This window comes from Capricornis sumatraensis, chromosome 19, assembly GCF_032405125.1.
Source record: "Capricornis sumatraensis isolate serow.1 chromosome 19, serow.2, whole genome shotgun sequence".
In the NCBI taxonomy this organism is placed as follows: Eukaryota; Metazoa; Chordata; class Mammalia; order Artiodactyla; family Bovidae; genus Capricornis; species Capricornis sumatraensis.
This window is the reverse complement of record NC_091087.1, coordinates 72500006-72513021: the sequence shown is the minus strand read 5'-3', so window position 1 is coordinate 72513021 and position 13016 is coordinate 72500006.

Sequence of the window (13016 nt, the reverse complement as noted above, 5' to 3'; positions counted from 1 at the left end):
CAGCGGTGCTGCACACGGCGGCCCCGTGGCCAGGGGAACAGGTGTCCATGCGTCGCCCACCGGGGGCCTCAGAGGCCGTGGGGCCCAGGGGAAGCTCGCTGAGCCAAAGCACAGCAGCCCAGGGTAACTGGCCAGGCGCACGTACCAGCCAAGGATCCTGGCCTCTTGTGGGAACACAAACAGTTCAAAACCACTGGTGTGGAGCCCATAGCATTTAAACTATCGTATTTTCCAGGCCACCAAGCAGCCCAGGCGCACACCGGCGCTTCCCAAAGTCTCGTTTGCATTTGCTCCACAGGTAAATATTACTAGTAATTGCCTAAGGGGCTTCGGAAGTCTCGGGTGAAACCTGCAGGTGTCACGCCTCCTCTGAGACTCCTTGACCCTAAAGCCCTTTCCTCGGTCCCCAAGACTGAGCAGGAGGAGGGGGGAAGGGCCGCTTCACTCCTGCCCCCACCACAGACCCGGTCATTTGCAAACTAGCCAGACCAGGCTGGGGGCCTGAAACTTCCAGCAGGAGAGTTCTTCCCCTTCTTAAAGGAACAGAGCATCCCCAGCTGGGAGCAGCCCCTGGACCAAAGACCACCTCCCCTGAGAAAATTCGTTTTCTTTCCCTTCCCGGGCTCAGCGGCACTATCCACACTCCAGGCTCCGGGAGGGAACCCAGAGATCCTGTCGGTGGGCAGTTTTCATGCCAGAGCCTGGGATGGGGGTGGGGCACTCTTTCTGGGTCCCTGCAGAACCAGTTAGGCATTTCCTTACAATGGATCGTGACTTGGGGGATCGTGCTATGACCTATGTTCCTATTTGTGCCTCCAAATCCTGCCCACTCTTCCCTTTCATAAAAGCCTCCGCTGAGGTTCCCGGCAGCCCAGAGATTCATTTGAGCTCCCCAGCTCCGATTTGGCAGCTCTAAGATGAGGGCCAGACTGTCGTGGGAGAGGCTTCTGGAAAAGCAGGACTCGGGGCTCTGCTCAGTGCTAGGGAGCAAAACTGCTGCTTCTCAGAGTAACGGGGCTGGAGGCCCCCCATCTTTGGAACTAGGAAGCAGTCTAAGGCCACTTCCTGTGAATGGAGCTGGCCCAGACATACGTGTGCATGTGGCGGGTGTGGGCGTGAGGCAGGTTGTAGCACATGACACCGCTCAGACTTACGCCTGGAGGAGTGTGATGCCCAGCTCGGCATCACCTCTAAGCACGTCTGGGACCCCCAGGACTCGACCACCTCTAGACCACCTCTGGACTCGACTCCAACAGCCTAGAAGGCTGAAGTCTTCAGGCAGCAGGAGATGACCATCCCCCACCATGGGTGAATAATTCCCTGGGAACCAAGAGCCTTCGGGGAGGGAGGGTCGCCTAAGAGTCAAGTATCAGTCCTTCTAGAAAAGCGGAGTTTCAGATGGGGGAGGTGCAGGACCAGGGCCCAGAGCAATTTGGCTGTAGCCTTTCCCCTAAAGACTGGAGACTGCGCGCAAAGTGGCCCGAAGACTGTGGATAACCCGCGGCACGGAGAATCACCGAGACCCGTGAAATCACCAACCGTGGTGAATGATGGTGAATCACGGGAAGCTGTGCTGAAGGGAGATGCATCTGGGCAAAGAAGCGCCTGGAAGCCCAGGGGTCAAGGCAAAGCGGTGTGGCCGGTTACAGCATCAGGCTGGCAAGTGCTGTCTCCTCTCAGACCCATGACTTCTTAGCAATCCCCGATTGAGTCTGGGGCTTGCATACTGCCCTGGCCCCCGGGCTGCCCCGCAGCCTCCCCTCGGTGCACCAGAGCTGTGGTCTCTTCGCTCGAAGAGTGGAGCTATAGGGACCAAATATGCAAAACTCAACAGTTTAGATCCCGGGCCTGAAAGAGACGGATGTGCCAATCTCCTTCTAGGAGCATCAGGCTGCCCCCACCCCAACAGTTCAGCCCCGCAGGGGAGAGACATTTGCAAAACAGCAGGCTAGGTTGGGGGCCACCCCACCTCTGGAGTCAGGAAGTATGTAAGTCTTTACCCCTCTTTCTCTTCTTAAAGTAGCAGGGTGTCCCCAGTTGGGCGGCAAGGAACAGCTTCTAAGGATGAAATATAAGGGGTTCACCTCGGCGGGAGGTCAGCTACTGCCACAGCCCAGGCAAAGCCTTTCTGTCAACACTGTTTTTCCCCAGATGTGGAGAGAAGCCAGTGTGGTCACCCACATGTTGTGGTTCTTGAGGGCGTTGATTCTTCTGGCATGCTCACACAATTCACAGTATTTTCAGGAACCACGCTACAACGCTTATTTCACTTATTTACCACAACAATGAGAGGAAATGGGTCTTTTGTCTTCCAGTTTGGGAGAATCCCAAATTGGCTTCTCTCATTCACCAGGTGGGGGGCCAGAACCACACAAACTGTCCAAGGAAAGAAAGAGTTACAGACAGGCTCTCAGCAGGAGAATTGGATCTTTGGAGCCGCCCCCCACTCAATGGTTTCCCTAAGTAGGAAGAAGGGTCCATCTCCGTAGCAGAATTTCAGCACATCCTCAAGAGGATGCCCAGAGTTGCCCAAGAATCACTGGGGTTGGCACTATATCGTGTATACCTTGAAATGAGAGCCTGAAAATCACAGAGGTGTGGGAAGTCCCAAACAAGGGTGAATAGCAGTTAAATCACAGAGAAGCCAAGAAAGGCTGGGACCCCTAGGGCATCAGGGCAGATCTGATGAGCCAATTACAACGCTGCAGGAAGACAGCTCAGTGGGCCTCGGGCCACTGGCGGATCTTGGGCAACTGATGGACTGGGGGCAACTGGCGAACTGCGGGCAACTGGCAGACCACGCGCAACTGGCGGACTGGGGGCGACTGATGGATTGCAGGCATCTGGCAGGTCACGGGCGTCTGGGGGGTCTCAGGCCGCCAGAGGACCGTGGGCAACTGGCGGATCATGGAGTACTGGTGGACCGCGGGCAACTGGCGGGTCTCGGGCCTCTGGCGGACCACGGGCCACTGGCAGACTGGCAGCAACTGATAGACTGCGGGCAACTGGCGGATCTTGGGCATCTGGTCAGTCACGGGCATCTGGTGGGACTCACCCTCCAGAGGACCGTGGGCAACTGGTTGGTCATGGAGTACTGGTGGACCGCGGGCAACTAGTGAACCGCGGGTAACTAGTGAACCGCGGGCAACTAGTGAACCGTGGGCAACTGGTGGGTCTCAGGGAACTGGCAGACCGCGGGGAGCTGGTGGATCATGGGCAACTGGTGGGTCTTGGGCATCTGGCCAGTCACGGGCATCTGGCCGGTCACGGGCATCTGGCCAGGCATGGGCATCTGGCAGAGGACCACGGGCAACTTGCAAGTCTCAGGCAACTGGCAGGTCACAGGTATCTGGCGGGTTCTGAGCAACTGGCAGATGCGAACAGTTGGCAGACATTGGGAAACTGGCAAGCCGTGGGTATCTGGCAATCCATGGAATACTGGCAGAATTGGGGAATTAGCGGGCCAGGGGCAACTGATGGACCGCAGGCAACTGTGGGCCGTGGGCAACTGGCAGAGCCTGGTTCAAACTGTGCTCCTTTTGGCCAAAGGAATAGCTAATGATTTTGGAGTGACACTGCAGGTGCCAAACCTTCCTGAAGACCCTGGACTCATTTCCTTAGACCCGGGGACTCAAAGAGAAAGACGCCGCCAGTCTCTGTGGTAGCCCCACTGCGGGCTAAGTGAGCCATTTGCAAAACAGTAAGGGGTGTGTGAGCCTCCCTCTGAATTCTGTAGGCTTTTGAGTTCCCTCTTAAAGAAACAGGTCACACGTAACAGGCTTTCAGGAGCTGCCCAAAGGGTGACATTCAAGTTGTCCTAGAGAGGTTTTTAGCCCCTACATTGAGATCCCTTTTCCCCAGGTGGGAGAGGCAGAGTGTACCCCTAGACCTTTTGGTCCCCCAGACCCCAGGAGTAATCACATGCTACTTAAAGCATCAGAGAGCTGAGCAAATGTTATGAAACCTGGCAAATCATGGTGAACTGTGGGCACAGATCATGGTCTGGCAGGGGTGGAGCAGGGAGGCCAGAGGAACCGTGGTGAGCCTCAGCATCTGTGCAGGATTACGGGGCCGGATGCAGCCTGACCACGGGCCACTGGCAAACCACGACCCAGAGGAAGTTGCCTCTCACAGCCCGGCAAATTTTGCAACCCCTATTTAGGGTCTGCGGCATGGAAATCCTCTTCACTTCCTAGCCACTGGCAGTGCCTGGGCTGGGCACTCTAGAAGACCATAGGGGAACCCAGCAGGGGCCAAACCACACCTGGAATCCCAGAGCTCAGTTCTATAGCCCCCAGGGCTGAAAAAAGAGAGTTGTGCTCTCTTTAACCTAGGGCTGGGTTTGTTCCCCCTCTTTGGGGGGTTTTGTCCTTCCCCGCGTGCAGGCCTCCAGTAGACTGGGCCATTACAAAGCAGCAGGAGGGCAGTCCAGAGATAGAGAATATGGTAATTCCTTTGGCTCTTTCCTCTTTTCCTACACTGTGGGTCTTCTCTTAAAGGGGAAGAGGATCTCTAGGCAGGCTTAAAGGGGTAGTTAAAAAGTTGGAAAATTACCTAGTTCAGCTGGGAGCTGAGGACAGCAGCAGGGTGTGAGCATGTGTGTGTGTAAGCACGTACATATTCTACCATCTCCCTGGTGGGGACTCACGGAGTTGTATCCAAAGATGTTGGGAGTGCCAGTCATTCTGAAACCTTGCAGGGCCCTCCTGGATACAAAAGCCTTTTCTTGTCTTCTGTTTCTGGTTTGTGGAGAAAAAGGGTTTAGTTTTCTGAACTTTCCCTGAGTTTCAAAGTACAGATTCAAGCAATTACTGATTAGGGAAGTAAGAGAATGCAGAAACAAAGGAAAAGCAGTCAAGAAACAAGTACAGCCGTAGAGCAGAGTCCTAGCAGCTCCTCAAGGGACATACAGAACAACCTGGCACACATCTTTGAGTTGTTTTGCAGGAACTAAGGCCCCCACCCAGGTCACTACCTGCTGAGACCTCAGACTGGTCCGAACCAGAAGGTTGACGGTTAACATTCCTGGAACACCGTGTTACCTCAGAAGACAACCATGCCCCTGAAGTCATCACCCCAAATTTTGCTTTTAAAAATTCTTCCCTGAAGATCACTGAAGAGTTCAGGTATTTCAATTGTGAGCTGCCTGTTCTATTTGTTTGGCCTTGCAATAAACTTTTGTTTGCTCCAAACTCCAAAGTTTCTGTTTGGCCTCACTGTGCAGTGGGCACATGTACTTGCATTTGACAACAGTTCTGGCTAAATCGTCCTTTCCTTATATCTGGGGAGAAGCTAGTGTCATTTTCCTTCCTACACTCCATTCTGTGTATCAGATTTGGGGGAATCTAGAAGGTGAGGGTCCTGCCCACTTACCATGTATAGTGCTTTATTGGACCTTAGCATTTACTTAACACAACAAACCTAGGAAATGGGTCTTCTAACTTCCAGTTTTGTATTGGGTTGGCCAGAAAGTTTGTTCAAGTTTTTCTGGTACATCTTATAGAAAACCCAAATGAACTTTTTGGCCAACCCAATAAAACCACAAACTGCTCTGTCTCAGGCTTGTGGAAGACCAGACCACACAAACCTAGGAGCAGCCATGAGAAGTCACAGTCAGGCTCTGCTGGGAATGGATTTAGGACAAAATTTTAATTAGTAAGTACCAAACACACTTTACACTGATAACTGTAACACTGAAATTGTGGCATTTTAAATAGTTTCCTCAAAAAAGGAAATTTTCTTTTTCCTGGGAAACATGGAAATCCAATAATGAGCATTGATGTGGCCAGTCTAGGTCACTATGCTTTAGGTAAAGCTAACATCTAAGCAAATATTCATATTTCCTGTTTACAATAAGGTAGTAAAGAACCTGCCTGCAATGCAGGAGACACGGGTTTGATCTCTGGGAGGGGAAGATCCCCTGAAGAAAGAAATGGCAATCCACTCCAGTATTCTTGCCTGGGAAATAACATAGACAGAGGAGCCTGGTGGGCTACAGTCCTTGGGGTCGCAAAAGGGTAGAAGACAACTTAGTGACTAAAACAACAAAAACAGACTGTGAACTACTTGCATCGCTGAATTTTAGCCAAAATTCCATGAGATAATTTAGAGGAATGTCAAATTGTTGAAGTTCAAACTCATAAAACTTTACATTGGGATCACTTTTTTTTTTTTTTTTTTTTTGCTTCAGTTGCATCTTATTTGAGAATACAGGCAGTTTTTCTTTGCTAATTCCTTGGGAAAATATTTCTCCATAAGTCTTATGTCTTTTTTACTATGGGTTGTTTTTAAGAAAAATTACCAGCTCTGTGGTTAGTTTCCCACAGTTGATAAAAATCTATCAAAAACACCATAATATATAATTAGCAAGGAAAAAAGTTATTTTTCTAAAGCTGCAGGACAGGAAAGAAATAGCACTTCTTATTTGTATAAGCACAAACACTTTTTAAACCTAGTCCTACTGCAAGTAAATCCTAGTATTCAAAAGTTCTATAAAAATGAACAAAAGGTACATATTTACACCCATTGCTCCAAGAGTTCAACATTAGATCTATATGAAAGTTTGCTGGTCCGATGTAAGAGTTCAAAGTTCTTTCTGTTATTCGGCCCAACCATGTCCATATCCTTCCCTGGTGGCTCAGTGGTGAAAAATCTGCCTGCCAAGCAGGAGACCAGGGTTCAATCCCTGGGTCGTGAAGATTCCCTGGAGAAGGAAATGGCTACCTATTCCAGTATCCTCACCTGAAAAACCTCATGGACAGAGGAACCTGGTGGGCTACAGTCATGGGGTCGCAAAGAGTCGGACACGACTTAGCAACTAAACAACAACAAAATGTCCATATCCTAGGTAAATTCAGTCCAGAAAACAGAAATTAGGGCAAAGACTCCACATAACAAACCCTCCCCCTACCTATCCCCAGCCTTCATAAGGCATTGAAGGAGCTTCTGCTAGGCGTTCAAGGTCACAATGGACCACAAGCCCGTGTGGAGAGCCAGTGATGGAGTGCCAGGCAGCCATAGCACCGTGAACGATGGCAGGACAGCCTTTGAGCTGAGCAGCATGGCCCATGACCAGCACAGGAACCACGGCAAGCCTTGGCCCCACCAGGAGCTGTCCCCTCTCACAGCCTCGCTAACAACTGAAATCATGGACTGGCAGCCAGGCACCTTCAGTGCATTTTACCACCCCCCTTACGCACCAGCCCTTCCCTTGTGGCTCAGCTGGTAAAGAATCCGCCCACAATGCGGGAGACCTGGGTTTGATCCCTGGGTTGGGAAGATCCCCTGGAGAAGGGAAAGGCTACCCACTCCAGTATTCTGGCCTGGAGAATTCCATGGACTGTATAGTCCGTGGGGTCACAAAGAGTCGGACATGACCGAGTGACTTTCATTTACCCCCCCAACCATCAGGAAGCCCCACCACACATTTGGGCATTAGGACTCCCTCTGTTTGCTCCAGAAGGTAAGCATGTGGCCAAGAAGCACCCAAGTGGCCTGGGTAATTCTGGGGTGGCCCTTGCAGGTACCTAAAGGCCCGATTCCCCTTGCTTGGAGCTTCACTGGTCTCCAGTCCTTCCCCCTACCCCCTCAACTTCCCCATCCCCTAGTTCTCTGGCATTTTCAAGCTAGCACCACTGCGCTGGGGGCCAGATAATGTGGATTTTGCTTATTGGAAGCACGAGGGTGGGGGTGGGAAGAAGGGGAATTGTTTCCCTTCTTAAATGAGCAGCTGGAAAACCTCTAAAGATACCCCCACCTGGGGGTCTTTGCTCCGTCCTCTCCCCTTGCCTCATGCTGGGAGAGGGGGGCCACAGGACTCCAGGCTCAGATCTGAGCAGGTTCCCTGCTGCCTTCTGGGGCCCAGGGCCCACACTCCCTCCCCACTGCAACTCTGCTGAGACCCCAGGCGTCTGGTTGCTGCCTACTCTTCACTTAGCTGTGATCTCCAGAGTCTTTACTGGGCATTTATTTGATCGAATCCTCACGACCATCCCTGGAGGTGTGTTTTCTGTTCTTCTGCATTACAGATGCCTAAACTCCAGACGTGAAGGCACTTGACTGTCTGCAGTCACTGCGCTAAAATGGTTGGATTCCAGTCTTGTGACTCAAGGCCTGTGTCCTGCCCAGAAGGCCAAGATGGGGGCACAGGACCCCCCGCCCCCGCCACCACCCCACAGCACAGGATCTTGGGGCAGGGATTAGGGCGGGCAGCGGCCAGGAGCCGTGTCCAGGCGGTTGGCTTTGGAATCCACGCCCTGGCTGGAGAGGCGAGCCTGGATGGGAGCATGGCAGGTCTGAAGGGGTTGAATATTCTAATAAGAATTGTGCCCTGAAAGTTCTTTATGACTGAAAATGCCACTCAAAGACTTAAGTGCGCCAGTAAGATGCAAGGCCTCCCTAGAGAACCTGTAGGAGAATCTGTCACATGCAAGATGCCAGTAGCCAGGGTTTGATGACTGACAAGCTTCGGGTACCAAACAGCTCCCCACAGACAGCAGAGGCAAAGGAGCCTGGTGGCAGAAGGGCCGTTCTTTTTCCTGCACAGTTGGAAAGCTCCAGAAAGCCACTCTGATGTTCCCTGGAGCCTTATTTCATTTAATTCTTCCAACAGCCCAATCAGGGAACTGTCATAATATTTTAACCTTTAAGACAATTATGGGAATGATTCTTGTTTCTCAGTTGCTTTTTTTTTTTTAAATAAGAACAAACAACACAAAACAAAAACCCAAGCAGGCAGTGGTGTGTGACTTTGGTTCCCAATGTGAACTCCCGCCCCAGCCGCCTGGGGTTAGGGGGGGATCCTGATCCAGGTGGGTTTCTGGGATTCCAGGTATGCTGGGGATGGGAGGGTGGATGTGGACGGAAGAGTTTATTCTCCATAGAGTCCCTGTTATCACTAGAGGGTCAGAGGGCACACTGGGTTTTAGAAGGAGCCAAGAGGAGGGGGCGGGGGAGATGCTGGCTGATCAGGGGGCCCCTCTGTGTCTTGTGAAGGCAGCCAGCCCTCTCCGATCAGCTCTGCTGAGAAGGTCGATCTCAGAGAGTTTGGGGTGGAGGGTGAACCCCAAAACGCTGGGAAGGGGAGGGACATTGCTGACTTAGGGAGATGCAAGTTAGGAATCCCTTCCTTCCTGCAACCTTCTCCCTCTAGAAATGCAAACAGAAGGATGAATTCTTGATGGGCCCTCCTGGGCTGGGAACTGTAGGGGATGGTTTCCAGGGGGAGGTCGGGGGGATGGGGAGGGCGGCTGTAGCTTCACAACGTCCAGGGAGTGGGCTTGCAGGTTCTCCTTTAACCAAGGAGGAAATGAGAGGCAACTGGGGTCAGTGGAAATCACTCAGCTGAACAAAGATCCAGAGCCTGGGGGAGTCTGCTCTTCTCTTCCCCTCGGCCAGGTGTCCGCGGCTGGACTGCATATCTCCTTCCTCCTGGGGCTCACTTTTCAGCTCTCCCTCACTCCCCTCCGCCCCGACCCCAGACCCAGCACCTCCCTGTCCCCTCCCTCCCCGGGGGAAAGCGGGGCCCCAGAGAGTCCCAGACCCTCATTCCCAGGGCTCTGTTACAGGGTGAGCAGGGAGTCGGATGAAACTGATGAAATGGCTGCCCTCCATCCACTCTGCTTACTGACCCAGGGCAGGAAGCTCGGTGCCCCCGAGCCCTCGGGAGGCGGGCCCCCCCCTCGGCCCCTCTGCCGTCCCTGAGTCTCTAGGGAAAGCTTGGCGGCCGCCGGCTGACCGCCATAATTCATCTGCCCCCATCCACCAGGGCCCGCCACTCAGGGCCTGGGTGACGTCGGTGTGGCGGCCTGGACTTGGGCCTCCTGGGGCAGGATGGAGGGAGTGGGGTGCTGGCAGCCAAGGCCAGGCTCCAACGATCCCCTTCTGGACAGCGAACCCTGGTGGCCCAGGAATCTAGCAGCAGCCCAGAGAGGGCCGTCCCGGGGCCCAGGACCGCAGAGCCCCAGCGCCTTCACTCCCAGCAGTCTGCGGCTGGACCAGGCTGGAAAAATAGGAGCCGCTTCTCCGCTTCCCATCTGGGCTCATCTCTTCTGACCTTCCTCAACAGCAGAGATCTGGACACATCTGCTTTTCAATCGGAAGGCCAAGGTCAGGGCTTGTGTCCAGGGCTCAGCGTTGGCCTGGACGGCATGGACAGCACCAGAACACCCTCTCTGACCTCCGACACCACCGGCCGACACCCTCTAAGAATAAAAGAAGGAGGCGGTAGAGGGGATACTTGTTCGGGGCTTCTCAGAATAGGAGTAGGCCATGCGGCAGCTGTCAAAGGGAAGACCCTCACCCCAGCAGTGAGATGCCAGCGGAGGGGACGCCCCAAGGCCAGCCCAGGAGCCACTGTGACCTCTTCAACCCGGGCCCTGTGCAGAGAGACAGGCTTGAGTCTGGCAGGGGTGGGGGCCTCCACCTGGGGCCCACGGAGCTCGCACCCCCACCCTACTCATTTCTTGCCTGTGTCAGGAATATCCCTGATGTCCTTCCCCCTGGTGACCCAGCCAGAAGGAAGGGGAGACATGCCATGCTGACAATGACCCATCCCCAGGATGGAATCATCTTCCACTTAGGCCTCTGTCGCAGGGTCCAGTGAAGATGCCAGAAAGAATCACAGGGTTGGAGGCGTCCAAAAATATGAGCACTTTCAATTTGTGAGTCACGCGGCTTTACCGAATCCAACCTGAACACAGCACAGGTTAGTCAACGTAGGGAAAGGAGGAAAGGGGCCATGAGTCACCGCAGAGAGAAACGCGGGGAGGAGGCGTCTCGGCAGGAGCGGTGGTGGCCGGTCCAGCAAGCGGTCCCCCGACAAGCCTGAGTGGGAAGTCTCCCCCTGCTCTGCCAGAGCCCAGGGAGCGTCCATCTGGAACGGCTCTGGGCCGCGTGGCCCTATCAGTTACTCCTTCTGTTCCAGTGAAGTCTTGCCGCGGACGCTGCCAAATGAATTCCTTATCTAAAGTAACACTCTTATCACCCTAAGACACCCGCAGTCCTATACCGGACGTTTCGAAACAACGAACACGAAGTTCGCCTTAGCCACGGTGACTCCGTTTTCAGCTCTGTCACGTCCCTCAAATCCTATACGTCTCACATGAGATGGGTTGGGATCATAACACAAAGGAAATCACGTCATAATAGCTGCACGGTAGCTGTGCAATGTTAATTTACAGTTTACAAACATCATCATTCTTCCTGGGTCCTTAAGAAACTGAAATGGTGGAGAAGTTGGTGAGTAAAAAGCGAAAATAGCTGCAAAGCGGAATGTTCCGGGCATGACGGCCGCTGGTGACGGATGTTTATTGGCCTGTGCCTGGGAAGAAAGGGAGGGCGTTCTGGGGCCAGCAAATGCCTACTGTTTTTCATCTGTTCGAGGGTCTTGGGACAAGCTTAGAGAGCCAGGCACAGGGTTCTCTAGAAGTTTCCCTTTCTCAACTGGGATGGCCTTTACCCACAGGGATATCTGGGGGCAGGTGCTCTATAAGCCTTTCAGAGCATTCTCAGGCAAAATTGAATTTAAAAGCGACGTGGATGGAGGGTGTGGAGTGTTTCTGAGACCTTCTGTGTCATAGCCACACACTACCTCATCCTGACCCTCCATCACTCAAACCACTGAGGTGTTTCCCCAGAAGTGGGGCCCATCCCCCGGTGAACCCACACTTAGCCAGCCCTCAGCAAGGAAGGGCACAGTGAATGGTCCAGAGTTCCCAGTCCTGCCGTAAAATTACTGGAGGCAAGCAAGGCTCTTTCAAGTAGAAGTTGCCAGAAGTTTCCTTCCCACCCTGAAATCTTGGAGACCCCTTCACCTCCACCCTAGTTAATCACACCGAAGAAGGCAAGATATTGTTGTTTTTGTTGTTCAGTTACTCAGTTGTATCCAACTCTTTGAGACCCCGTGGACTGCAGCACACCAGGCTTCCATGTCTTCACTACCTCCTGGAGTTTGCTCAAACTCATGTCCATTGAGTCAATGATGCCATCCAACCACCTCATCCTCTGCTGCCCCCTTATCCTCTTGCCCTCAAGATATTTTTACCTCCGTAAAAATATGTGTACATGTGACCAGGTGGCTCAGTGTTAAAGAATCCACCTGCCAATGCCAGGAGACACAGATTTGATCCTGGATTGGGAAGATCCCCCAGAGAAGGAAATGGCTACTCACTCCAGAATTCTTGCCTGGGAAATCCTATGGACAGAGGAGCCTGGTAGGCTATATAGTTCATGGTGTCACAAAAGGGTCAGGCGCAACTTACTGACTCAACAACAACAACAAAAAACACACATATGTGACATACAATAAACTGAATATATTTAAATTGTGCACAATAATGTTTCAACATGTATACCACCATGAAGCCATCAGAACAATTAAGCTCATGAATGCAGCCGTTATGATCCAAAATTTCCAAACATCCCCTTTGTAATTCCTCCCTGCCAGCCTCCTCTTCCCCAGGCAAGCCCTCACCTGCCTTCTGTCTCTGTAGATTAGTTTGCATTTTACAGAGTTCTATAAAGATGGAATCATCATATGTGATTCTTTGGGCCTGGCTTCTCTCATTCACCATGATTATTTTGAGAATCACACATACAGTTGCCACTATGAATAGCGTATTCCTTTTTTATTGCTGAGTAGTATTCCGTGGTAGGGAAGAAACCCAAGTTTCTCTGCACCATCTGTTCATTTACCTATTGATGGACATATGAATTGTTTCCAGTTTGGGGCTATTACAAATAAAGCTTCTATGAACATTCATGTGCAAATCTCTGAGTGAACATATGCTTCCTTTTCTTGGGGGTGATGCATGTGTAGGAGTGGAGTGATTAAGGTGCCTGTCTTCCACTTTTTAAAACAGTCAAGCTGTTTTTCAAAGTGTCTGAGCCATTTTACATTCTCTGCAATAAACTAAAGTTCCAGTTTCTCACTATAACTTGTTATGATCAGGCTATAATTTTTGCCTTTTTAATAGCTTTGTGGCATTGGAGAAGGAAATGACCACCCACTCCAGTGT